This window comes from Drosophila montana, unplaced genomic scaffold (assembly GCF_035044405.1).
Source record: "Drosophila montana isolate Dmon_TW-CO22-7 unplaced genomic scaffold, ASM3504440v1 contig_3213_1, whole genome shotgun sequence".
Taxonomy (NCBI): domain Eukaryota; kingdom Metazoa; phylum Arthropoda; class Insecta; order Diptera; family Drosophilidae; genus Drosophila; species Drosophila montana.
Window position 1 is genome coordinate 1,017,230 of NW_026998093.1, and position 25,882 is coordinate 1,043,111.

A 25,882-nucleotide genomic window follows, 5' to 3' on the forward strand; every position below is an offset into this window, starting at 1 on the left:
TTTGGATCGTTAGAAACGTTGCTTTGTAAAAGAATTGAGTAGTTCCTTGAACTTTTCAGACTTCCACATACTTACATACTTCCACCCATGGCCATTCACAATAGAAAATGCAATATTAAGTAACTATTTTGTTTATTGTAATATACTTATAACATTTTGACCTCATGAAGATGCTTTTCAAATCTCTTGACATACCAAAAAGCATTAGATCTAAGTATGCTTAACAGGTACTCACATACCTTCATTATCTCCAAAATATTCTCAAAACACGACGTTTGAAAATCAATAGTTATCGATTTTGGATAAGTTGAGGTGTTATTATAGATTTAATAAACTTAATATAGATAAGGTATGGGGAAAAACTTCGTCATCCTGGTCTATCTACTCATATAGCGATCGATATTACATAGATCTGGAGAATACATAGATCTCGAGCACTATATAAGGTCGGAGACTCTTCTGGCTCATAAAAAATATAATTTGCCATGTTTTTATTTTTGTCCTAAGCCTAGAAAGAAAGTAGTTTACAAAGCAGTCTATTGACCAGATTGCCAGACCTGTGTGAAAATGTTCAAGGCAAATCGGTAGATCGATAACTTTCGATAAGTTTTGAAAAGTTGAAAGGAATAAATAAAAACATACATGCAAAGTGTAGACATTACTTTTGCTTAAGCAATATATAAATACATGTTATTATATTTGATTTACAAAATCTTGTACTTCGACTTTTACCAAAAAACTGTTATTTTGCATTAAGTATATGATTGAGATATTTTATTAATTAGCAAATGAGCAAAGCTCATTGAGAAAGATACTTTTTGACAGTCGAAACGGTTTGCCCCAATTGCTGTTTCACAGCTCCTATCTAAATTTCCAAGTGAACACGCTTATAAAACGCACAACGCTTATCGGCTCAAAGCGCACTAATTCCAATATAAATAGCCAGCTGGGCGGACGAATGAGCGAACCGCAGAAGCACAACCACAACGACAACCAAAGGCACAGCCATAGCCATAGCCGCAACCACAACCACATCCACATCCACGTCCACGACCACGTCCAGAGGCAGCCGCTACACATAACAAATGCTACCCAATAAAACCAGTCCGATAACTGTTCATAGCCGATTAACCGAGCGGCACGCAAGCAGAGCTGGCGCTGATGGTGACCAAAGCGAACCAGACCAGAGCTGGGACCTGGCCAGAGACAGACAGAAAGCCAGACAGACAGACAGACAGGCGGACGGACGGACAGACGGAGCGAGCCGGAGGCAGTTGCAACAGTTGTCGCTGGTTGTTTGATGAGCGTGAAATACAACAAAGTTGAGAACAGCAACAACAAGTGCGGCAAGGCGTAGCGGGGCGTTGCCGGGGCGGGGCGCGGCAGTAGCTGGAGAAAGAGAGAAAGACAAAAAGAGAGAGAGAGAGAGAGACGAACGACAGTTGTGTTGAAGGTGGCCAGGCCACTGGACACTGGGCACTCGACTGTCTCTGTCTGCGTCCAGTTCTGGCCGCCGCTGCTGACAAAATGATCGTAAATAATTTTTATTTCAACTTGAAGATACGAAACTAGTCTGCGCCGGCAGCGCAGTTGACGCTGCGTTAGCACCAGCTCAAGAATTTAAGAAAGTTTTTCGCAAAACAAAAAGGCGATGATGCATATAAAAACAAAAGCCATTGGCGGGAACGACAGCAACCAACAGAGAGAACTGTTTGCCTTCGGGGCAGCCACTAAAGATAGCCTTGCCTGGGATCGGGCCACAGCAGATCCAGCACCAGCTCCAGCTCCAGCTCCATGGCACAGGTGAGCGGCAAAACTTGGGCATAGATCATGCAACCAAATGACGTTTGGTCTGTGGCAAACAACTGCGGATCAGCTTGAGCTGAGCCACTTCCAGGCCATGTTGCTGCTGCTGCTGCTGCTGCTGGCCTTGCCTGTACGTGTGTGACCTGTGTCAATGGCCGCCGCGCAGACGCAGTTGCCAGACAGACACATGGAAGCCAGGCAGCCGAGCAACCGGGCAGAGGAGCGCTCATTCTGCCAGCCGCCTTGCCGCAATTGAAATGAAAATATTCGCAAATTGGCTGCGCCCTGCGACCGCTGCGATCTGTTCCTTCTTATTTCTACCTTTTATTTTGTGCAGCTCCAGCTCTGGCCAAAGCCACGCAAATCCCAGGCAGCTTTAAGGTTAACTTGCCAGCGTCGCTGCCTGCCGACTTTGGCTCCCAATTGGGATGTTTCGTAGGGTAGGGTAGGGTAGTCAGGGTCTATGGGCATGCGCAGTGCGCATTGCGACTGTCTACTAAGGAAGACATATAAAACTTGATTAGCTTTTCAATTCTTATAATAAATTTTTAAGAATGCTTGAGCAGCAAAGAATTTGTTTTCCGAACCGAGTTGTTCGTTCAAACTTTTGCTAACCATATATTTTCTAAGTTTTAAGGAAAAAATTCATTTTATTATTATTTACTTTTGCGCGCCCGTTTTATTGAAATTATTACAAGTTTTAAATATTTTCATATACGAGTTGCGCGCTAAATTTGATCTCTTTCCAAAATTGACATACGTCAAAAATGGCTAGATAAATGCGAAGGTTGAGACCCGAGCTATTTATGCCTTATAGCTGGGTCTTCCTCAAAAGTTTTCTATTTTTGTTTATGTTTAAAGCTTGAAAAAATGCATTCTAGGCAAACTTACGGCTCATCCCAGGATCTATTTCGACTGTTTTTCTTATAGTGTAAATTGGATTTCCGGTCTCGAATTGGTTCGGTTCAAAACCGGTTTGTTGCCTTACATTTATATTTAATTTGAAAATATTTCTTTCTTTAAGCTTAACTTGTTTTAATTATTGATTCTTTATTTTAAAAGATAGCTGAATATTTGGCTATCTTTTGTGTTCATGTTCAAAATGTTTTACTTTTAGCCAAGATGTGTCGATTCTTTTTACAAACACTCTGGCTTGATCAGTTTAGCTACCATTACAGGGTATCAAAGCTTTCAATATGCTTAATGCAATCAATATTTTATTTCTTTTTCGCGTTGTTGTTGTCCTTAACGTCGCGTTGTTGTCGTTGTTGTTGTCGTTGTTGTTGTCGTTTGCTCTGTGAATGTTTTCATTTCCAGGCGACCATGTCGATTTATTTGAATTTAATCTCTGGCTTAACATGTTGGGCTCCTCGGTTCGGTCATTGGGTTCTGCCCGGCTCTGCCCGGTTCTGCTCTGTTCTGCTTGGCTCTGTTTGGTTCTGTGTTGGTTTCGGTTTCTGAATTTGTTTTTGTTGTTTTGGCGTTGTCTTCGCTGCTGTTGGCAGTTGTTTGGTTGCTGACTCTTGTTGGCCGCTGCATTTGGCATACCTCTAGTTTATTAGGGCCTAGGACATTGATCGTCACTTAGCAGGGGGTCGGGCGTTAGTTGTGGCAGGTCAAACTAAGCTAAGTCACAGCAAAAAATAATTGCGAATTTTAACCGTTGCGGTCCTCCAGATACCAGTTGTTGTTGTTGTTGTGCCCTGTCGGGCATTTACAACTAATAGATGCATTTTATGGCTCACGGTGTGTGTGTGTGTGTTTGTTTGAGTGTGTTGGTGCGAAGGTGTCCGGCATTTCCTGGGCCTAGATGCAGCTACTTCTAGTTGGGTCCGGCTGTAGTCGACGACCGCAATGGAATTTGATTTATTTTATTTGGCGTTAAAAAGCAAAGTTGAACGATCATGTTTGGTGATCATCGCGCTCGATACGAGCAGAACCAATGAACCCAACGGACGACCAATGCGACGAGCAGCATGTGTATGTATCTGGGCTTTGCAATTGGACACGGATAGCTCAATAGACACAGCAGCAGCAGCAGCAGCAGCAGCAGCAGCAGAGGCAGCACTACCAGCAGCAGCAGCAGCAGCAACATCTGAGGCCTGGCTTATTAGATGAAGGCATATAATAAAAGTGTTGCGGCTGCCGTGGAGCTGTTAGGCTGTGAGCAGAGGCAAAAAATCTGGGAATTGCAGCGGTGTGTGGGGTGGATTGGGGGCTGTGGCAATGCCAGAAACCAGTTGGTAAAAGTTGGCAAAAAAGCAAAGCAGCTTAGATGCATTTTTACAGCCAAGAGGCAGGTTTACGTTTACGTCGCGTCGCGTCTCGTCGCATCGTTCGTTGGCTTTAATTTTTCCATTTGTTTTGGCATTTAAAAATGCGCTTCCTTGTGTGCCCATGAGAGCATTTCGCTAAATAGAGACGGAGCTAGAGAGCGAGCGAGAGGCTGAGAGAGGGATCTAGTGGCAGGCCAGCGGGCAGCAGCATCAGCAACTTCTTGTGACTTGGCCTTAGCTCTTGGCCAAATGCAAAAAGCATTGAATTCCATGGATACTATTGACCCCAGAGCCTGGGCAGAGCACAGTTTTGGCAGCGGCTTCTAATGATGTTGTTGTCGTAGTTGTTGCCGTAGTTGTTGTTGCTTATGTTGCTGCTGCTGTTGCTCTTGTGCTTGTCATCATTGTTGTTGTTGCGGCTGTTGCTGCTGCTGCTGCCTGTCTTTCGTTTGTCTCATTTAAATTTATTAAATTATATTTGCTACGTTGGCGGCAACTTGTAAAACACACACAAATGCAACAGGCAGCTTTTAATGTGCTGTTGTTGCCGTTGTTGTTGCTGCTGTACGACAAAATAAACGCAGCATTTCCAAGAATTTCGAGCAGCTGCTTCCTGTGCCCCAGCTCCATGTGCCATGTGCATATACGCACAATTTTGCGGCAGTTGTCCACAGCACTGCGGTGGCATGTAAATTGCAACAAAAGATACTGAGATACAAAGATACAAAAGCTGAGAAACAGCGCACAAATGCGTCTGACTCTGATCTTTGCATTTAATAAGTTGAGTTTGAAGTTTTTTATTGCTTGCTGAAAAGCGCAACAGAATGCTCAGAATGAACTGGAAAAAGCTATCTCTAAAATTGTGACATGAAAGAGGTGTTTCCCTGAGTACTTCTTGTATGAGGTATTCACAGAGCTGCTTTAATAAGGTTGGGTAGTATCTAATATGTCAGCTATATAGCGATTGGGGCATTGTTTGATTTGTAAGTCTCTGGACTAAAAACTATCTCTATCCCAGTTGTTTGTAGGCCCACAATATGTTTGCTTCAATAAGGCTGCTTGAGTAGAAATATATTTTAATTATAATAATTATTTATCCTAAATTAATTTTTTTTAAGTTTTTATTCAGACGTAAGAAAGTCAATGTATTGAAACTTTATTTTTGTTATGAATTTTTATTTCTAACCATTTCTTAATTCCAAATTAATCTATCAGTTTGACAACTCTGTTTTATGTTGACGATTACAACACTGATGTGATGTGTATTACACAACACTTTTATTGAAGCTTAATAAAAACAATAAATTAACATATATTCTAGACTTAACACTAGAGATTCGAGGTTAATCGAGCAGTACACACATTTAAAGAATTCTAATTTCCCCCCAAAAATATATATGCATATATTATTGTCATAATCCCAATTTTCAGTATCAGCACAGTTATAAAGTATACTTAGTTTGCATTTAGTGCATTTTATTGTTGTCCCCTCTTAGTTCAAGTTTACAAGCAATAGATTTTACTTGCTGGTAAAGTTTGATTTCTCAGGATCTCTTGATCGAGGGATTTGCTGTTAGAAGTAGATGCTTCATTCTAATCAAAAATTAAATGATATATTTTGTTTTTACTTTTTACATAACCTAATTCATATTTTAGACATTCTCTCAAGTTTAATATATTGAAAGTCAATTATGATTGCGTATTCAGTTAATCGATCTCCACTTTAACTTCGACTGTTGCTAAAAACTTTTCATTCAGCCTGAAGCCCGAAGTGGAGTTGGTGAAGTACCTGCTGAATGGCCAAATGTTGTTTGTTGTGCATCTGTTCGATGGCTTTTGGGATAACAATGCAATGTGGCATGAGTTGCACGAGTTGCATGGTGCGTATTATGCGTCGTATGCGTCTATCTGCCTCTCACTTTTTCGCTTTGCATCTCATTCTGTCAACAGCTGTCAGCCGACAGTTGAAGACCAGACAAAGGAGAAGATCACTGTCAAAATTTTTATTAAATAACAATATTAAGTAAATAATAATAAAAGAACGACAAAAATATTCATGTATATGCGTGAGGCTATTGTACGTTGTCCTCGACTGGCAGTTATTGTTGTTGTTGTTTGTGTTTTGAGGGCATTTAATGACTGAACGGCAGTGCCAGGTGAAATACGAACAGTTGCCAGATACCCAGACAGAGACGGAGCTGGAGACAGCAACCGAAACCGAAACCGTGGCTGGGACTGCGACTGCGACTGGGACTGGGACGAACACCGAAACGGACCGAAAGGACAGACCCAAAGAGCTAAGCGCAGACAGGTCCAAAAAAATAAACAACAAAAAAAGAGTAAATATAAAAAATAAATATACAAAAACAACAAAAATTATGTGTGTGCGACCATGGAGGATGCGGCCTGTGCACAAGGCGAAGGTGGAGCGCGCGCGCCTGGAATGTCGTACCAGTCAGAAACGGAGACGAAGATGGAGATGGAGCTGGAGCTGGGCCTGGAGACGCCGGCTGGAGGGGCATAGCAAGGGGTGCATTGGAGGCCTAAAGCCATACACTGGCCGCAAGAGCTCAAGACTTTGTTTTAAATATTTAAACTTGCTGCAGGATCTGCGTCTCGACTCGACTCGTCTCGAGCCGAAACCAAGTCCAAGTCCATGTCGACGGATCTTTGATGTTTTTTGCTGCACTGCCGATTAAAAAAATTTATAATGAGCGACGACGACGGCGGCCGCACTCGTATTTTATATTTTTGCCTCTCGATTTTTCGTTTCGATTTCGCATTTGGAGGCCCAGGAGAACCGCAGCCAAAGGTCTGTCCCAGTCTCAGTCCCCCGACCCGACCCGGTCTTGCCCTTGTCCCTCTTCTTGTATGTCCCTTGGTACCCTTTGGCACTTAGTCAGTCATTTAGTCATTGGCCCGGCGGCCGGTTGAAGTCGCCCGGCGACGACGTCAGATTGCGTCTGTTATTATTTTTATGTGCTTTTCTTTTGTCTTTTGCACCAATTTCTGCAAAATTTACTTAAATGCGCCAGATACACACACACGCACACGCACACACGCAACTGGAGCCGCAAACGAGCAGGCGGCAGGCACAACAAAACCAACTGCAGTGCCTCGTTCTGGCCATGCACAGAGATACAAAGATACATATGTATCTACATGTATGTACGCTCATATATACCTTTCATATGACCATATATACTATATAGTATATATATATTTGTATTTGTATTTGTATATGTACAATCGCGCTCCTCATAATCCACTTTAATTTGTCTTTGGCTGCCGCTTTTGTGGCTCGCTTTTCTTTTTCTTCTGTCGTTGCTTGCACGAAGAATTTTAATTGAAACGAGTTTCAGACAGTCTTCAACTAAACGTAGTCCATGTTCCAGACTCTGCGCCTAGACCTGGGTCAAGTTTGCCCAAACCAAACTCCCACAGTTGCCAGAGCCAACGAAACTGGTCACAAACTGGCCAAAGGTAGCGATTCGGTTCCAGTCTTCAAGCTGAACCAGCTGCTATTTATATATTATATTTAAATAAGATAAAACAAGTAAGTTACGCGACTCGAAAAGATCATTTTATTTACTACTTTAAGCATTTAACTATTTACATTATGTTCTCATATTCGTATATGTAAAGTATAAATATTCATGTAGATATGTGCAGAAGAAAAGCTTAATAGATTGCCAATGGAACTTTTTATTAAAACAACTCATAAGTTCATGAGAATCACATAGAAGGGCCCTATTTATTTAATTTGTAACACATAATGCGTCTTTATTGAGTTTTCACAAGATACTTTGAAGTGTAAAGCAAGCAAAAAAATGTAACATTAACGTTTTCCACCTATTTTCCACACTTGCGAGTGGAATTTTCTCTTATCCCGTAGATTTACCTATACATAATTAAGTTTGAGATCAGCTATATCATTAGGTCTTGATTAGTTAGGCCAATTTTAATTTATGAAATGTATTTTCAATATATGAAGACTGCTCCTTAACTGTAAGGCTGCCCATTGGAGTCTAGCTTGGCGCATTGGGACTTGCATTCAGTATGATCTGAAGAATTTTTAAGCAAGGTTGGTTAAAAACCCAACCGGATTCCTTTTATTTTTTATTTTGACAATTACGCTCGGTTCTATTGAGTCTCTCGGTGCAGCTCATTGCCATTTAGTGAGGCCAAACGCAAATATTGCTGACAAAACACTCGACACCTGATGGCATCTTCTTCGTATGCGAATAGCCACAGTGCCCAGTTGGACGTGGTCCAAGCAATTTGTCTAGAGCTTACCAAACTGGTCGCCTGCACGTGTGCTCGGATAGAGAGAGAACGAGAGAGAGACAGAGAGAAGGAGAAGAAAGAGCTTCTAAACTGGTCGGGAGCTCAAGTACAGGGCCAGGGACAGGGTTAGGGACAACCGCGCCGCGCCGCGCCGTCCCGCACCTGAGCCGGTTGCTAAAAACGACAAACAGCAAACAGCAATTTGCAAAAACTATTGACCTCAAAGTGGAAGTGGCCACTGGACATCAGCAGAAGCAGCAGCATGGAGGATGCGGCCAGGCGGCATCCCTTCACATGAGTTAACTGCCGTCTGCTAATTGAATTCCAATGCCAATACACAATATTTTGGGCTATTATGTTATTACCACAGATCGGCGCGTTCCAACATCTCGATGCCCTTCACTTGGTCCCGGCAATTGGGGCGAACTTTCTTCTGGCCCAACTGGATGCTGTTGTTCCGTATCATTAAATTCACACCCGAAATATGGCGAGGAGCGAAGGACTCAATTGGGAATTATGTTGTAATGCGTTGTGGTAATTACAATTTGTGGCCGGGTTAATGCGCATGTGCAACAACACGTCAACAGACACACGCACCCAGTGCGAGCGGCAGTTGCAGAGTCGCCTGCGTTGCCAAGAATCCAGCGGCTGCCAGCAGAGGAGTTGGCCATGGGGGGCGGGGGCATGGCGGAGCGGGCTAGTGGCAGCCGGAATGAAATTTGAAACTGGCTATGCTTGTAAAATGGCCCAAACATGCGCCACAGTTGCCAACACAGTGGCAAGCCAACTGATCAAGCGACAGTTTTTGGATAACGCAACAGGAGCGCAGCGAGGTCGTAAACAGGCCCAGGTTAAGCAGCACTGAAAACCGGTTAGAGTCTGGTATTTTAACCGTGAATCAATACATGAACTAAACTAGTCTCCCATTAAAAACTGAGCTAACGTTCAATCGAACCGGTAGTCTTTAAAATATTTGAACCTCAACCCGTAATGAATAATCTGCAGATAATGTTTTCAACTGTGAACTGAACCATCGCCAGTTCTTTTTAGGGACTGGCCGCTGTTTTATTAACTTCGATATGAACATCATTATTGAATATTAAAATAAGGCACAAAACTATTAGCTAAATTTAGGCAATGAAGCACTGCGCCCCATTACAGCTGGCGCCCAGACCGTAAAGCGGCCCTGTCCCAACGGCTGCGACCGGCTTCTGCGAAGCCCATGTTGAGGCAGCTGCAGCTCCAAGTCAGCGCGCACGCAGGTGCTGAAAACTTAATTATTGTATAACGCACGACTTGCCCAGTTGGAGGATGCAACATGGAGGACGGAGCATGGAGGACGTGGCTGCTTTTGCTGCTGTTGCTGATGCGGTATCCGCGGGAGCAGCCACTAAAAGTATTTGAGTTAATTAATATTTTTTACTGGTTGCTCGAGTTTAGGTTGTTAAAAAAATGTTTTATTAATTTTGTTAATTAATTTTATGCCATTGAGCGTTGATAAATGTCAAAGCGTACGCGCTCTCTCTCTCTCTCTCTCTCTCTCTCTCTCTCTCTCTCGCTCTCTTTCGCTCTATTCCTCTCCCCTTCTCTCTGCAGCACATGCTTTCACTGCTCGCCAACTGGTTTCTGCGGCGCAGGCGCCAAAGCGCATGTTCCGGCTAATTGCAAACAGCAAAAACTACAACAACAACAACAACAACAACAAACAGGACACTAAGCAATTAGCGCACGCGCCTAATTAATTAAGCCAGCAGCAGCTTCTTTTTTTGTTTTTTACCGTCCTACTCCAAATCGTAGCTGATTAGGATGAGCGTGCATCAGATGGGTGAGTGCCGGCCGTGAATACCCGTTCGAATATATGTCTGGCTCATATTTGCACACATAACTGTCATTGAGTGTAACTATTTATGACTTAAACGACTCGCCGTTGCATATTCTCACAGCCACTGGGACGTGGAGTGTGGAGCGTGCAGCGTGGAGCGTGCAGCGAGTTACCTGGAGAATGTGGCCAATGTCGTTGTCATCGCTGCCAAACGAGTTTTACCCCCAGCGAGACTTGGTATTATAGAGAAAAAAAAGTATGCAATTGAATGATTGATTACTTGACTGATTGATGATTGAAGGTCTTGGCTGCGTTGCGGGCATTTTGAATTCGCTTTAAGTGACTGCCGACATGCTCGCTGGGTGTTTTGGTGTTAATTACAGCGCCAACTCGGCAACTGCCACTGCGCATAGCTGACATCAATTAGGCATAAATTGTGCATAAATAAATAAGCAAATAAACCGCTTAAATATGTGCATTAAACTACAACTAATCGTCGCTCAACTGTCACTCACATTCAGCCCAACAACAATCCATCCCCTCCTTCTAGTCTCTCAATATAAACTTTGTTTGTTTTTAAAAGTAATCGTTTTCTGATTAAATTGATACATCAAAGTTTTATTTCTAACAATCAAGAAAACATAGAATGTGTGGGAACGAATAGTCTGAGGTAATAGAATAGATAAAAGCTCGCTAAAACAGACTATTTATGGAACTTCGTTGTTATTCGAAAACAATATATATAAATTACTATTCTAACTGATTGACTAACTGCCTTACTGATTGACAGAGAAATTGATTGATTGGTTGACTGATTTAATGAGCGACTGTTTAGTGATCAACGTCCGCCCAAACTGTAAGCCGACCGACTGATTGATTGACTAGTTTATAAAATGGGTGGTTGACTGATTGATTGAACAACTGGATGAATGACTGACTAGTTGACGGACTGACTGACTAACAAAGTGACAGAATGTTTGGCGACTAATGGAGCAACAGATTGATTGACTGATTGATGACTATGATTGACTATGTAACAGAATGATTCGCTATTGACTGACTGATTGATTAACTGGTTGACTGACTTACTGCTTGGCGGACTGGTTGGCTGAGTGACTAAAGAAGAAAGTAACAGAATCATTGGTGATTAACACGCAGTTCAAACGTTAAAAGGAACGATTGATTGACTCACTGATTAACTGAATAGCTGACTGATTGATGATCAACAAACAGCAAACAGAAGAACTTGAAAGGAAAATACTAAGGAATATAATATAGCAACCACAGTAAATATAGTAAGCAGTAAGGTCAAGTTAACTTTAAATGCCAGACTTATGCATTAATTTGGTTGAATTGAATATGAATTGCAGAGCATTTGTTAGTCTTTAGTTTGGTGAGCTTTTATGTGATTATTTGTTGTTTAACGAATGCCGTTGATAAAAGCATTTGCACATATTTCCACACACACACACTCACGAACGCATATGCATATATATGTATACAGGGAGGCAGTCACCCACACAAGAACCCAGGTATCCCGATACCGACACGCAGCTGAATGTAAAATGCAAACAGAAATTGCATGATGCTCTCTGCTGCTGCAGGACCCCGACTGTCACTCTCCCAGCGGCTCCTCCAGCTGCTGCTGCACAGTGTTTACACGTATGCTGTGTACAAATACGAGTTTTATGTATGTTATTTACTCAAACGGTGCAGGCGGCATCCAGCACCACAACTGTGTGCAGTCTGCCTGGTGGATGCGCATCCTGCGCCGAGCCAAGAGGAAACTTTGTCATTTGCATAACCTTTTGGATGAGATAGCCCAGCACCAAAGTGTGAGCGAGAAAGGGAAGCGAACGCTTTATTTTAAAGCAATTTAAAATATTTAGTTGCAATTACATGTCAACAAATACGGCAGACAGGACGACAACAAGGACAACAAGGGCAGCTCGTTTATTTATAGACAAATACAAATATAAATACAAAGGAGCTGCTTTGGCATTTTCGGCATTCGAGTATCGCTAAAGCTATTTGGACATTGTGGACTTTGAACTCGGCAAAACAAAATAAAAAGCAAAAGCTGGCGTTTTTTGTATATTGCACAACGGTGCGTATGATTATTTTAAGTTTGCCATGGCCAAATATTGCGCATACGCAGCTTGGGCCATGCCAATAGCAGAAACTAGAGACAGGTCGAGTCGAGAGTCTAGACAATGACAATGGCAAACAGCAGACAACACAGTTAAAGGCAGCGCTTAAACCTCACACACACACACACACACACACACACAAGCACACTGAAAACGTTGAGAGCAGGACAGCAGAGGACAGGACAGGACAGGGCGAGACGAGACGAGACGACGCCGACAAACGGACAGAAGATTTAATGGAAAAGTTGCTTCTGTTGCGGCTGCCAGAGGATGCAGCTAGGATCCAGCGCTGACTGGCAGGCAAACAAACAAACGAACCAAACCAAACTCTGGCTACAAATAAACGCCAAAGGAACAACCAGCAACGAGCAACACTCAACGAACAACGAGCAGCGAGCACCTTTAGCCCGTAGTCCCCCGTCTACCGTATCCCGTCTTCCATCTGCCGTCTCTTGTCTGTTGGCTTATATAACGTACCCTTGCATATGCACATATAGTCCTGTATATAGCACATAGGCAGGCATTTACTTAATGTGCGGCTCCATGCTGCATGCCACCCCATTCACCTGCTGCTGCTGCTGTTGCTGCATGTGCCGCCAAATGGCAGGTAGCATTCAACGCAATTTCGCCGTTAACAACAACATGAAACAAAAACCAATGAAAGCCGCCAGCAGCGAGTCTATTGTAGCTGGTTGGGCCTGTACATGTTCCTGATTGTTCTCATGGTCCCATTGTCTGCTTTAAGTTCGACGCGAAGCTAAAGCTTCTAAAATAAGTCACTGAAAACTGAGACAAGAATTCCTTAACTGCAGTGTCTCGGCTCAGAGCAATAAATATATTCATCGCCAGTATATTTAGAACACAATAAGCAGCAAACATTGAAGCATTACTTGCATTTTTGAAAATCGCGTAGAAAGGCGGCATTTAAGTGTGTTGCGTTAGCATGAGAAAAATGTGAAAGACAGAGAGTAGTAGTGGCGTCTGCGGTGGAGAGACTGAAATACAGAGAAAACGAAAGATGCCGAACGAGAGAAAAGAAACAAGAAAGCAGGAGACAATAAGAGTGCGACAGAGAGAGAGAGACTAAAACGAGTCATTGCGTATCAGAACTAGATATTGAGAGTGTAAGCGAGAGTAGGAAATAATGTAAGATCGAAAGAGAGAGACCGAGAAAGCCAGAGGAACCAAGAAAGCAAATAGAGGAGAAAGCTTAAAGAAAAGAAAGAGATAAAGAAGAGTAGTTGAGGGAGAGATACGGAAAAAGTGAGTGAGTCGAATTTTCTTAGAAATTATTACCTTGTCCCTTCTCCGGTTCCCCACTCATGTGCAGGATATATTACCGAACCGAGCTCCCATAGGCTAATTGACTTCATCGTATTTCAAATGGCAGCTGCGCTTTTCATTTAGCTAGTTCATTTATTTAATTTATTATCAAAAATAAGCCAATCTATAAACAAACAAATTGTATGCTGCTGAAAAAGGAAGGCCCAACCTTTGATTACGCATTTAGCGAGTGTGTTATTTTAATTTATAGCCAGTAATTTACAATAAACCAACAAGCAACAACAAAGCCGCCAGATGTCACAGCAGCAGCAGCAACAACAACAACAACAACAACAACAGCAGGAACAACAACAATAATACGAGTAAAACATTTACAATTTTGCAATATTTGAAACCGCAGCCGGCAACCGACTGATGTCTGGGGCATGTTGTGATGTAGACAGCGGTCTGGCCGGGCTGCACATGTCATTACACTGGCCATTACAGAGCAACCCTCAGTCAAAACCGCCCCCTCTCTCCCCACTCTCTCTCTGCACCCACACACACACACACACACACACACACACCTTTAAAACAACTCCAATCATCAACCATAGCCAAGCATCAGCAATATGTGTGTGGGCGTTGAGGCAGGCGGATGATATCGTTGTCGTAGCTGTGCTTCTTGTTGTTGTTGTTGTCGCGAATCAATTCTGATAACAACAACAACAACAACCACAGCAGAGGGCGCAACAACAACAACAACGTGCAACGCGGCGCATCATCATCAGCCGCAGCATCCACATTATTCAGAGAGATCTGCCGACACCGACACAGACTTATTATGTGAATTTATACGCTTGGGCAAACCAGTTGAGTGTGCGTGTGTGTGTGCGTGTGTGTGTGCGTGTGTTTGTGGATTTGTGTGTATGTGTATGGGTGTGACATCCTTTGCTCTCGTGTGTTTGCCCGGGCAAATGTTATGCAAATTTGCAGCGTGCGCGTGTGTAAATTGTTGTATGCATTGTTACCTTATAAAAACAGCGTAATTTTTAAATGGATTTTTCGCAAAAAGTGATTTTCCATACAAATTAACAAAAAATAAAAAAAATATAAACAAAAGGAGCGAAAGAGCGGGGGCAGGTAACAGAGGCAGACAAGCGCACACACGCAAACGAATCTGTGCTGCATTTATTTTCGCGAAAATTGTGGAAAGTGCAGGGAAAATGTTGCATTGTTTGATGTGTTGGGTTTATAAGTAGAGCATATCGGTTACTGAATGCTCTAACCAAGACTATATCATAGAGGAGGAAAAATATAATGTGACTACGAGCAGGATATGCATTCAGTTTGCTTATCGTTTATGATATAAAGATACCTTTATAAGAAATACAGATTATTTATACACAGAACACTGTTTCTGGCGCAAGATAAATATTGTTGTAAATAAATGTTGTTTTTATTTTAATTAAAATCCTTTTCTTAATTATCTTTCGTTTGTGCGTGTTTCTTTTAATACGTCAAGACACGTATTGTTTCAAACATTTTTTAAATTTCAAAAACTGAAGTCAGTCAGACAATTAATTAATTGTAGTCCTGACAATCTTGCACTCACCTTTGCGAATGAATTTTTTAAAGCGTCTTTTTAATATGCACTTACATCACATCTAGCATACATCTATTTGGCTGTGCACTGTTATCAATCAGTCATTAAGTCAATCAGTTAATAAGCCTAATACTTTTTATATATCAATTGCACAGATATTCAACACACATTTAGATTTAGTTTTAACTGTATTTATAAGTCATTTATATTAAATTGCTGTATTAACAATATCTAAATATATATTTATTAATTATCTACTTCACAAGCTCCATACGAAAGTCAAAAGACCCACATTTAAGCTGTACGAATTTTGCGAATCGTTGACTTCTACCTGGGCTGCCAACCAGTTGCAGCAGATTGCCAATTGGAGAGGTGTGCGCACACGAGGGCAGGCTGAAAAGTAGTTAAGTAGACGAACTAGATCTACATATTTTATTTGTATTATTTGCAGACTCGAAGAAATGGCTTAAAGGAAGACAAATGCAGACTATTTGGAGGAAATTCAGAGCATAAGAAAATTGGAGGACTGCTGGAAAAATGGGGACAATGCTTCAAAATGAAATAAATCTATACAAAAAGGTATTTTATTTAAGCACTTTTCAGCCTGCCCTCGTGTGTATAAACATATAGATGACTATAGCATGTACATATACTATGAACATATGTACACTTGATTGAGATACTTTTATTTACATATATTTCATTGTTTTTTATTTTATTTCGTTATACCCTGCACACATATAAAATGTGTTGAAAGGGTATAATGCCTTTGTGCAAGTGTGTGTAACAGGCAATAGAAAGTGTATATATTTATATAGATGAGTTGAACTAGCCATGTCCTTGTGTTGTCTGTCTATCTGTCTGTCTGGTTAGATGTCAATATGTCTGCATGCATATAAATGAGTCGATTTTGGGGGTTATAAGAGCTAAAGACTTTAAATTTCCAACGTGGCTCTGCCCTAATCAAGATGGCTTGTAATAATAGATAGCTTGTCCCATTTCTAGGAAAATCAATATCATTATGCCTTTTCTGAGCTATAGCTCGAAGCTTATAAGAGACACAATATGTTGTATGCAGGATGAAGACTTCATAAAGATATAGATATAGAATGTTTAGCTTTTTAAATACCTTTCCCGAACCACACAAAACTGTAACAAAATCATATTTTTAGCTATATAGCTGAGGCTTTGGCTTTGGTATAAACGAACATATGAATGCCATATATATGCACTCCAAATTTCATAAAGATCGAACGCTAAACAACGCAGTTAATGTGCAATGTAGGGTATCTCCTAGTCGGGCACTCCCGACTAAAGCACGCAACCGTTAAAATCGGGCAAACGTTTATTTAAGCGAGTGACTTGTAATTATTTTGAAATTTATTATTAAATTAATTTTAATTGTAATAATGCGCATGTTAAAATGGCCAATTTTTATCACACTCACAAACACACAAACACACACACACACACAGACACAGCTGCGCTTTTGTGGTCATTTCTTATTTTTTTCATTGATTTTAATTTATTTATGCAACACTTTTACACAAACACACACACACACGCACACACATACATATACAGGCACACAGACACGTACGCAAACGAGTGCAGTCAGCGTTAATCATTTTCATTGGCAAAATAAAATGAAATTAAAAATGAATTTTATGCAAAAAGAGAATTTGCAATGTTTACAGTTAACACACGCACACACACACACGCACAGCTGACCACATTTTATGCCTCATCTAATTGCAAGTTGAGTTTGCATCAGAATTCATTTCAGGCGTGCGTGTGTGTGTGTGTGTGTGTGTGTGCGTATATTTTAATTAACCCAAAAGCCAAACAAATGTCGCACAACGTGTGTCAGCATGTGGGCGGGGCTAAGTGGGCTGCTGGGCGTGTCTGTGTGTCAATTGTTATTACGTGTGATTTGTAAACTAATATAACGGCTCAGCTGTGCCTCTGTGTGTGTGCGTATGCGCGTGTGTGTGTGTGTATGTGTGTGTGTCTTTATTTGTGGGCTACACAATTTTCAACAGATTTTCCTACTTTCAAGCGAGTCGAGACAACAGGAACAAGGGAATGCGGAGTATGAAACGTGGCTCGTTAGACCCGAACGGACGTGCTTAAAATTTCACAAGCTCACACACAGACACACACGCACACGCACGCACGCACGCACACTCATGGGCATTTGTAATGCGTGTGCTTGTGCTGTATGCGTATCCTTTATGGATTAAATCCGCATGCCTGCGGTTGGCCACAAGATCAACTGTTGGCAGAAGTATGTCAACACGACGTCCGGCCAACGATGAGCTCACAGCAAGTGGTCATAATGGTTGACCTGTGCAGCTCTGTGTGTGTGCGTGTGTGTCTGTGTGTGTGTGTTGTGCTAATAATGACGCTTTAAGTGTGCCTGTGTGCGTGTATGCGTGTGCACGTGTATACGAGTGCGAGTTTTGAGTGCTAGCAACAACAAGGATAAGCCACAGTGCGTCATTTACACTCGTCGCCAGCAACATGCTGGGCATTGTTGCAGCCTCTGCTTGCTTGCCTCTTGTGGCATGTCCAGGCACATTCTCTAATTGTTGGCGTATTTAACTCAACAATAACTCAATTAAAATGCATTTGGCATTAAACAAATAACAATTTGTTGATTCTCTTGCAATAAATTGCGACAATAAATGCCAGAAGAAATTTATAAAATTGGCCCATCCGGCGTATGCGCAATTTTGATTGGCATTCTAACTGAAACTTGAACATATTTAATTGAACATTTATTTCAATTCGAATTATCCGATTGCACAGTTTCGATTGAGTCGAATCAGCAAGAATCAGCTCTTTTGTTTTATTTAAATGCTTTTTTTTTTAAATTATTTAAATACTAGCGGCTATTTTCCGGCCTTATTTAGTCATTCATCCAGTTTGCGGCCGTAGAAAACTTGTTAAGCGTCCTTTAAAATGAATACATTTTGTTTCGATCGTTTTTACGGCTCCGAGAAATTCTAATCCAGATTGAACGTGGCCATAAAAATTGTCCTTTTAGTTACCGATTAATCGAGAAATTAAAATATACACCAAAATCTTTAAATCATTGCCATTACAAAGGCCATTCTGATGTCCTTTGAGTAACAAAGAGTTCTCAGCTTGGAAATTCAGCATATCCAACAAAAAGGACATAGAAAACTAGACTTTTTGTAAGTGAAAAGTGTCTTAGACTCGTATACGGTATCCCGAAAAGTTCTCTGTCATAATACTCATTTTAATCAGGGCTCTCAACTCGCTAATGAAGTTCTGCGTTGTTCTTTTAGTTTGTGAGATATAATATATAAATAATATCCGATTTTGGAATACTACACTATTTTGGACTCGTAAGAATCAGTTCTACCGGTTGGCATTAAAATCGGGTCGATTCGAACGATTGGTAATTTTTTTTTAATAACTCGGGTAAATAACGTCTGATAATGAAATGTTATACCGTTTTGAATTTGTTCAGTTATTTCCTTAAAAAATCGGGGGGTTAAATCAAAGTTTTCATTTCATTTCCGTCGACCCTGAGGATAAGGATATGACAGAGCTATGTCTATATTTCTGACAAGGATATTTATCACTAGATCGTCCATAACTCGACTATTTCAACGACAATCCCAATGTCCTTTGGCCGACCGATTGTCCGCATCCTCCTTATTGAGAATGTCAAAAAAAAGAAGCTAAAAGTCCTTTAAACCGCAAAGATATAGAGACATTTGTTTCGTAAGTTTATAAGCCTATTACTCAGCCGTATCCTTGCAGATCCTGGCAAGTCATGTGTCACACAATTCCTGTGGACAAGAACCATAAAGTGGTTAAAGGACATCCAAATCGTCCTTGTGTTTGCCGAAATATGGCTACTTTTGTAAAAAGGACATTATATTTATAGTCATAACTCTTTCAAATCCTGAAGGATATCAAAAGGATATACCTTTTTGAACTCGTGGCAAGAAGGACTATCGACTGGCATTTAAGGATTTTCATGATTCGACAAAAAATATTGCTGAAATTTGGCCTAGGGGTTTGGTCGCAAAAGTTGCTAAAATCGAACAAATCCGGGCTAAATTTGCCATTTGAAGGACTATCGGGATGTCCTTTGGACAGCAAATAGTCCTCACCCTCCCATTGAATAATATACAAGCCAAAGGACGAAAGTCCTTCAGACAGCGAAGTCTTAAGGACAATTTCGTGCAAAGAAAATAGGCTATAACTCGGTTATATCCTTGCGTATCCTGACGAGTCCTGTTTCAAAAAAATTATATTGACAAGGACTTCCAACTGGCCAAAGGACATCGAGATCGTCCTTGTAGTTTCAGAGATATTGCAATTTTATTGATTTTTTGTGATTTCAGCCAATTTTCGTTGGCCCCGCGACTGAAAATTTTCCAAGTCCATGATTCTTAGATGACCCCCCAATTTTTTTATGCAAACCGTTGCAGTTGGTCTCCACGATCCTAACGCACCATATCCTTTGAAATTCTGCAAGGATATGGCCGAGTTATGGCCATTTTACTTTTTCAAAATACCCTTATACATTTTGTTTGACCTGTATTAAAATGTGTTTTATTCTTCACAGATCGATGAAATAAAGGATTGGCATTAAATTAAATTAAAAATCAAGGGGTTCAATTATACTATTTTGGACTCGTAAGGACCGGTACTACCGCCGTACCGCCTACTGGCGTGCCCAAGGATAAAAACAATTAAAACAGTTGGTTCCTAGTTGATCCATATATCCTTGGTTATGCCATACCATGGATATAGTCCTAGCGAACCTACAGGATCTAATTCTTGCCAGATATGGTCCAAAACATGTATTGTAAATTTTCAAATAAATTTAATTTATGTTGTTATCATAAGAACAGGAAAATTAAAATAATGCTATAAATAAATAAAAAAAAAAAAAAGTAGTGGAATTTTTGTGCAAATTTGGGGCCCAGCCGCCGACCAGGGCGCCCCGTGCGGGTATGCAATGGAATTTTTCGGCCGCAAAAATATTGTATGTCGACCTTCTGGGCATTTCTGTTCGCCTGGTATTTGTGGGAAATTTAAGTTAAAATTTGGGACCCAGCCGGCGACGAGGGCGCCCCTTTTGGGTATGCAATGAAATTTTTTCGGCTACTAAAAATATTTTTCGTCGACCTTCTGGGCATTTCTGTTCGCCTGGTATTTTGGCAGATTTTAAGAAAAATCTCGGCAGCCAGCGGTTGCCAACAGACGCCCCTGGCGGGTATGCAATAGATTTCTAAAGACCGTTGATTTTTGAATTTTAAAATAAACATAACAGAGATTTCTCTTTTATTTTAAATAATTGATTTATTTATGTTTCAATTTATAAAATTGTTGTTTTTTATGCTAGTTTTCTTAATTATTTCTCTTAAAATTATACAAATCGAGCATAAATTATAAATTAAGCGTATTGAAACTTAAAATAATTATATCTGGCTTAATTAAAGTCCGATCCTGGAAAAATCTGCTTTGTCACTCGTAAAGGTCCTTAGTCCTTAATTTTTTAGTCTGAAAAGATAAAAGCACATTTAATATAAGTATATAAAAAGTTATAAGAAATCGGAAAATAGGCCATAACTCGGGCATGTCCTTGCAGATTTTCAAAGGACATGGAGCGTTAGGATTGTATAGACCCCCTGCATCGATCTGCATCATAAAAATATGGGGTCATCTAAGAATCATGTGACTCGAAATTGGACTTGTAAAATTTCTGTCCCGGAGCGCACGGAAATAGCCCGAAAACACAAATCCTTAAATATCTCCAAAACTACAAGGACGATCCTAATAAAATTTGGCCAGTTGGTAGTCCTGAACAACACAATTTTTTTGACACAGGACTCGTCAGGATACGCAAGGATATAACCGAGTTATAGCCTATATTCTTTGCACGAAATTGTCCTTAAGACTTCGCTGTCTGAAGGACTTTCGTCCTTTGGGTTGTATATTATTCAATCGGAGGGTGAGGACTATTTGCTGTCCAAAGGACATCCCGATAGTCCTTCAAATGGCAAAGTTAGCCCCGAATTTTTCGATTTTTGCCAATTTTGCGACTAACCCCCTAGGAAAAATATCGCCGAAATTTATTTATCGAATTCTGGAAATCCTTGAATGCCATTCGATGGTCTTGCTCCCCACGAGTTTAAAACGATATATCCTTTCGAAATCCTTAAGGATTTGGGCGAGTTATGGCTTATTAAAAAATGTCGTTTTTCGAAAATAGGCCAAATCGCTGAAACGGCAAGGACGATATTGTTGTCCTTTAGACCGTTTATGGTCCTTGTTCATTCGATTTGTTTGAAACAGGCCTTCCAGGATCCGCAAGGATACGGCCGAATTATGGCCTTTTCAAATTACGAAAGAATTGTACTCATATCTATGCTGTCTAAAAGAATTTTTTCCTTTTCATTTTATATGCTGAATTGGGAGGATAAGGACTAACGGTTGGCAAATGGACATCATGATCGGCAAGGATACGGCCGATCTACAGCCATTTATCTCTACAGACAAACATCTCTTTTCCTCAGCTCCTTGAAGGATTTTCATCCATTTTATTACATATTCTAAGTAAGCAGGACAAGGACTATATGTTGTCCAAAGGACATCAGAACAGTCCTTAAGGTGGACAATTTAATATCCTTTAAGAAGACAATACCCATATCTCGTAAACCATAAGGACGATTGGCATTAAGAAAATTTAAATTTTGACCCAAATCGACCAAAAAGCAAGGGGTTATATGACATTTTTTTTGAATCGGGGTCGTTTCGAAAATCATAACTTTTTTGATGATTTTTTTGAATATCTCGGTTAAATATTGTCGGATTTTGAAATGTTATACCTTTTTGAATTCCTAAGGCCCACTTCAACGCACAAATTAAAAATCGAAGTGCTAAAAAAAGTTGTTGACCAAAAACCGATTCGTTTGTAAGGTCAACCTTTTTCGAAGATTTTTTGGAATATCTCGACCAAACAGACTGTCAGACTTCTTGCCCAAATCAACAAAATGGCAAGGGGTTACATCACGTTTTTACTCAAATTCGGGGTCGGTTCGAAAATCAAAACTTTTTTGATGATTTTTATTGAATATCTCGGATAAATACTGTCAGATTTTGAAACTTTATCCCTTTTTGAATTCTTAGGGATCCCTACTATGAATCTGCATTCAAACATTTAAAAAATCGATGGGTTAAAAAAAGTGGTTGACCAAAAACCGATTCGTTTGTAAAGTCAACCTTTTTTGATGATTTTTTGGAATATCTCGGCCAAATAATGTCCGATTTGGGAATTTTATACCATTTTGGACTCGTAAGGATCAGTACTATCGATTGGCATCAAAAAAATAAAAATCTAAATTTTTACCCAAATCAACAAAATGGCAAGGGGTTACATCACGTTTTTACTCAAATTCGGGGTCGGTTCGAAAATCAAAACTTTTTTGAAGATTTTTATTGAATATCTCGGATAAATACTGTCAGATTTTGAAACTTTATCCCTTTTTGAATTCTTAGGGATCCCTACTATGAATCTGCATTCAAACATTTAAAAAATCGATGGGTTAAAAAAAGTGGTTGACCAAAAACCGATTCGTTTGTAAAGTCAACCTTTTTTGATGATTTTTTGGAATATCTCGGCCAAATAATGTCCGATTTGGGAATTTTATACCATTTTGGACTCGTAAGGATCAGTACTATCGATTGGCATCAAAAAATGAAAATCTAAATTTTGACCCATATCGAGGTATTGAGGTATTGAGGTTCTAGGGCCGGGGGGAAACAGAATGAAATGAAAATGATCATAATCACCTACATAGCTCCTGCGTGGCGTGATGGAATCCAAGTGTAAGGGAAGGCTGTGAAGATCAGGGTCCTGGAAGCGAAAACGCCTCGCAAGCTGTCTGCTGCTTCCTGCTACATGCATGCCCAAAGTCGGGGACCTAAAAATTATACAGGCTGCGAATTTTATCACTCGGCTTGAAAATAATCCCTATCAACTCACCAGGCTGCATCAAAATAGACGTGGGACTGGAGAAGTCCGAGTGCGGAGGAGATTGCGGAGGTTTCATCCAATCGATCTCTCGGATCGGCTTATATAGCCAATCTAATTTTGTTTATCCTCGTCTGTTCGACTTGTCTGTAAAATAAGTTATACTAGTATTAATTTAATGTAAGTTTAATTTAAGTTATTCATTTAATACCAATAAAATTAAAAGAATAAAATAATGTCAAACTTTCTGGGAATGTTTATTTAGTTTAATCTGTGATTAGAAACGTGTTATATTATCAATTTGATTGAATTACTATTTCTTGACTCACAATATTCCACTCAACATTCAAGTTCAATCTGACTGCCAGTTAGCTTGACAAGCAGTTTATCGATTGGACAAGCTCAAGTGAAAAACATTTAAATTGAATCAAGTTCTGTCAACCGTGATCCATTTAAAATATTTGAAAAATAAAGTAAACTCTTTGCATACGCTCTTATTACCAATTATGGTCTTTACACATAAAAAGACAGTATCTATTTATTTGTATATACGTACGTATACGTATTATTATCGCCTTCAACCTTTGGTGTGCCAACGGACACATTGCTGAATGGCAGACATAATTGAGGTTGTGGGAATGATGTGCATTTCATAAATTATACAGGAAAGTGCTGCGGCATGTGTGTGCGGGTGTGCGAGTGTGTGGGTGTGTGGCTGTCAGGACGATAAACTCGTATTCAATATGAATATGTGTGGAAGTCCTTGAGCAGGAAACAAAATACAACCAGCACAAACACACTCGAGGCACACACACACACACACACACGCACACAAACATCATGAATTGATGGTCAATGCATTGAGGCAAGTAATAAACTTATTGGCCCAACGGCTTTCCGTTGATTGTGCGTATGTATGGCACAATATGGCGTCAGTCAGTCAGTCAATCTGTCAGGCATTCAGTCAGTCAGTCAGTCAGTCAGTCAGTCGGGGGGTTGCCATATCCATGACCAGGCAACATCGTTAATGTGGAACTGTTAAACAGATAATGACCGGGCGTGGGGCATGGCACATGGACATGACCATGGTCTGTATTGGCCAAAGCTGTAGGATGATAAGGATGATGACGATGTGAATAATGTGGATGATGATAATGATGTTGGGATGACTGCTGCTGTTGCTGTTGCTGCATGCGTGGACGGAAACCAGACAACTGTCATGCTGAAATTCTGATGCATTGAAATATAATTATTGGGAAATGTGCGATTGTCGTTCGGTTTCCGTTTACGTGCCACACACATACACACGCATATCAATTTATGAGTGTGTATGTGTGTGTGTGCGCAGCGTTATGCGCCCCATCGGGCAGTCACTGTATCGATTATGTTTTGGTGTTGTTGTTGTTGTTGTACTGCTGTTGCCTCTGTATGCCAACACGTTTACACACACACACACACACACACACATCCGTTACCTTTGCCACAGAACATCATAATTTATGCAAGCGAAATGACATAACAGTTACAATATAATAAGCTGACATTCAGATACAGATATAAATACCAATACAAATCCGCATACAGATACAAATACAAATACAAATACGTATACAGAGACAGATACAGGTGCAGAGACAGATACAGGTGCAGATACAGGTGCAGATACAGATACAGATACAGATACAGATACAGATACAGATACAGATACAGATACAGATACAGATACAGATACAGATACAGATACAGATACAGATACAGATACAGATACAGATACAGATACAGATACAGATACAGATACAGATACAGATACAGATACAGATACAGATACAGATACAGATACAGATACAGATACAGATACAGATACAGATACAGATACAGATACAGATACAGATACAGATACAGATACAGATACAGATACAGATACAGATACAGATACAGATACAGATACAGATACAGATACAGATACAGATACAGATACAGATACAGATACAGATACAGATACAGATACAGATACAGATACAGATACAGATACAGATACAGATACAGATACAGATACAGATACAGATACAGATACAGATACAGATACAGATACAGATACAGATACAGATACAGATACAGATACAGATACAGATACAGATACAGATACAGATACAGATACAGATACAGATACAGATACAGATACAGATACAGATACAGATACAGATACAGATACAGATACAGATACAGATACAGATACAGATACAGATACAGATACAGATACAGATACAGATACAGATACAGATACAGATACAGATACAGATACAGATACAGATACAGATACAGATACAGATACAGATACAGATACAGATACAGATACAGATACATATACATATACAGATACAGATACAGATACAGATACAGATACAGATACAGATACAGATACAGATACAGATACAGATACAGCTACAGATGCAATTACATATACAAATCCAGATACAAAAAGAGTAACAGTTGCAACTGCAGCTCAGTTAGAAAAACCATCAAAGTTGCCACCCAATCCGCAAAGGGAACAACGGGCGAAGTGGAAGACGAAGAAGAAGCAGCACAACAAACAGTAATTCCGAAATGAATTTTATTTAACAAATATATTAACAGCTACAACAACTACAA

At 40.3% G+C, this 25,882-nt stretch overlaps 2 long non-coding RNA genes across 7 annotated transcripts in view; one reads left to right on the plus strand and one right to left on the minus strand.

Moving 5' to 3' along the window:
* LOC135432721 (uncharacterized) overlaps positions 1-20,136 on the plus strand; it is a 39,651-nt gene extending 19,515 nt beyond the window's left edge. Inside the window, exons 2-4 of one of the 2 annotated variants that reach the window (XR_010436952.1) lie at positions 15,477-15,582; positions 15,662-15,789; positions 19,820-20,136. This is a non-coding gene — a long non-coding RNA (uncharacterized LOC135432721). Of the gene's footprint in view, positions 1-15,476; positions 15,611-15,661; positions 15,790-19,819 lie in introns of both variants that reach the window. The other variant, XR_010436951.1, reaches the window with a different exon arrangement.
* A 2,916-nt stretch (positions 20,137-23,052) lies between these two features.
* Positions 23,053-25,882, minus strand: part of LOC135432762 (uncharacterized) — a 151,427-nt gene continuing 148,597 nt past the window's right edge. For all 5 annotated transcript variants that reach the window (XR_010436958.1, XR_010436960.1, XR_010436957.1 and 2 more), the window contains 2 exons: positions 23,246-23,380; positions 23,053-23,183 (listed from right to left, as the gene is read on the minus strand). This is a non-coding gene — a long non-coding RNA (uncharacterized LOC135432762). The remainder of the gene's footprint in view (positions 23,184-23,245; positions 23,381-25,882) is intronic.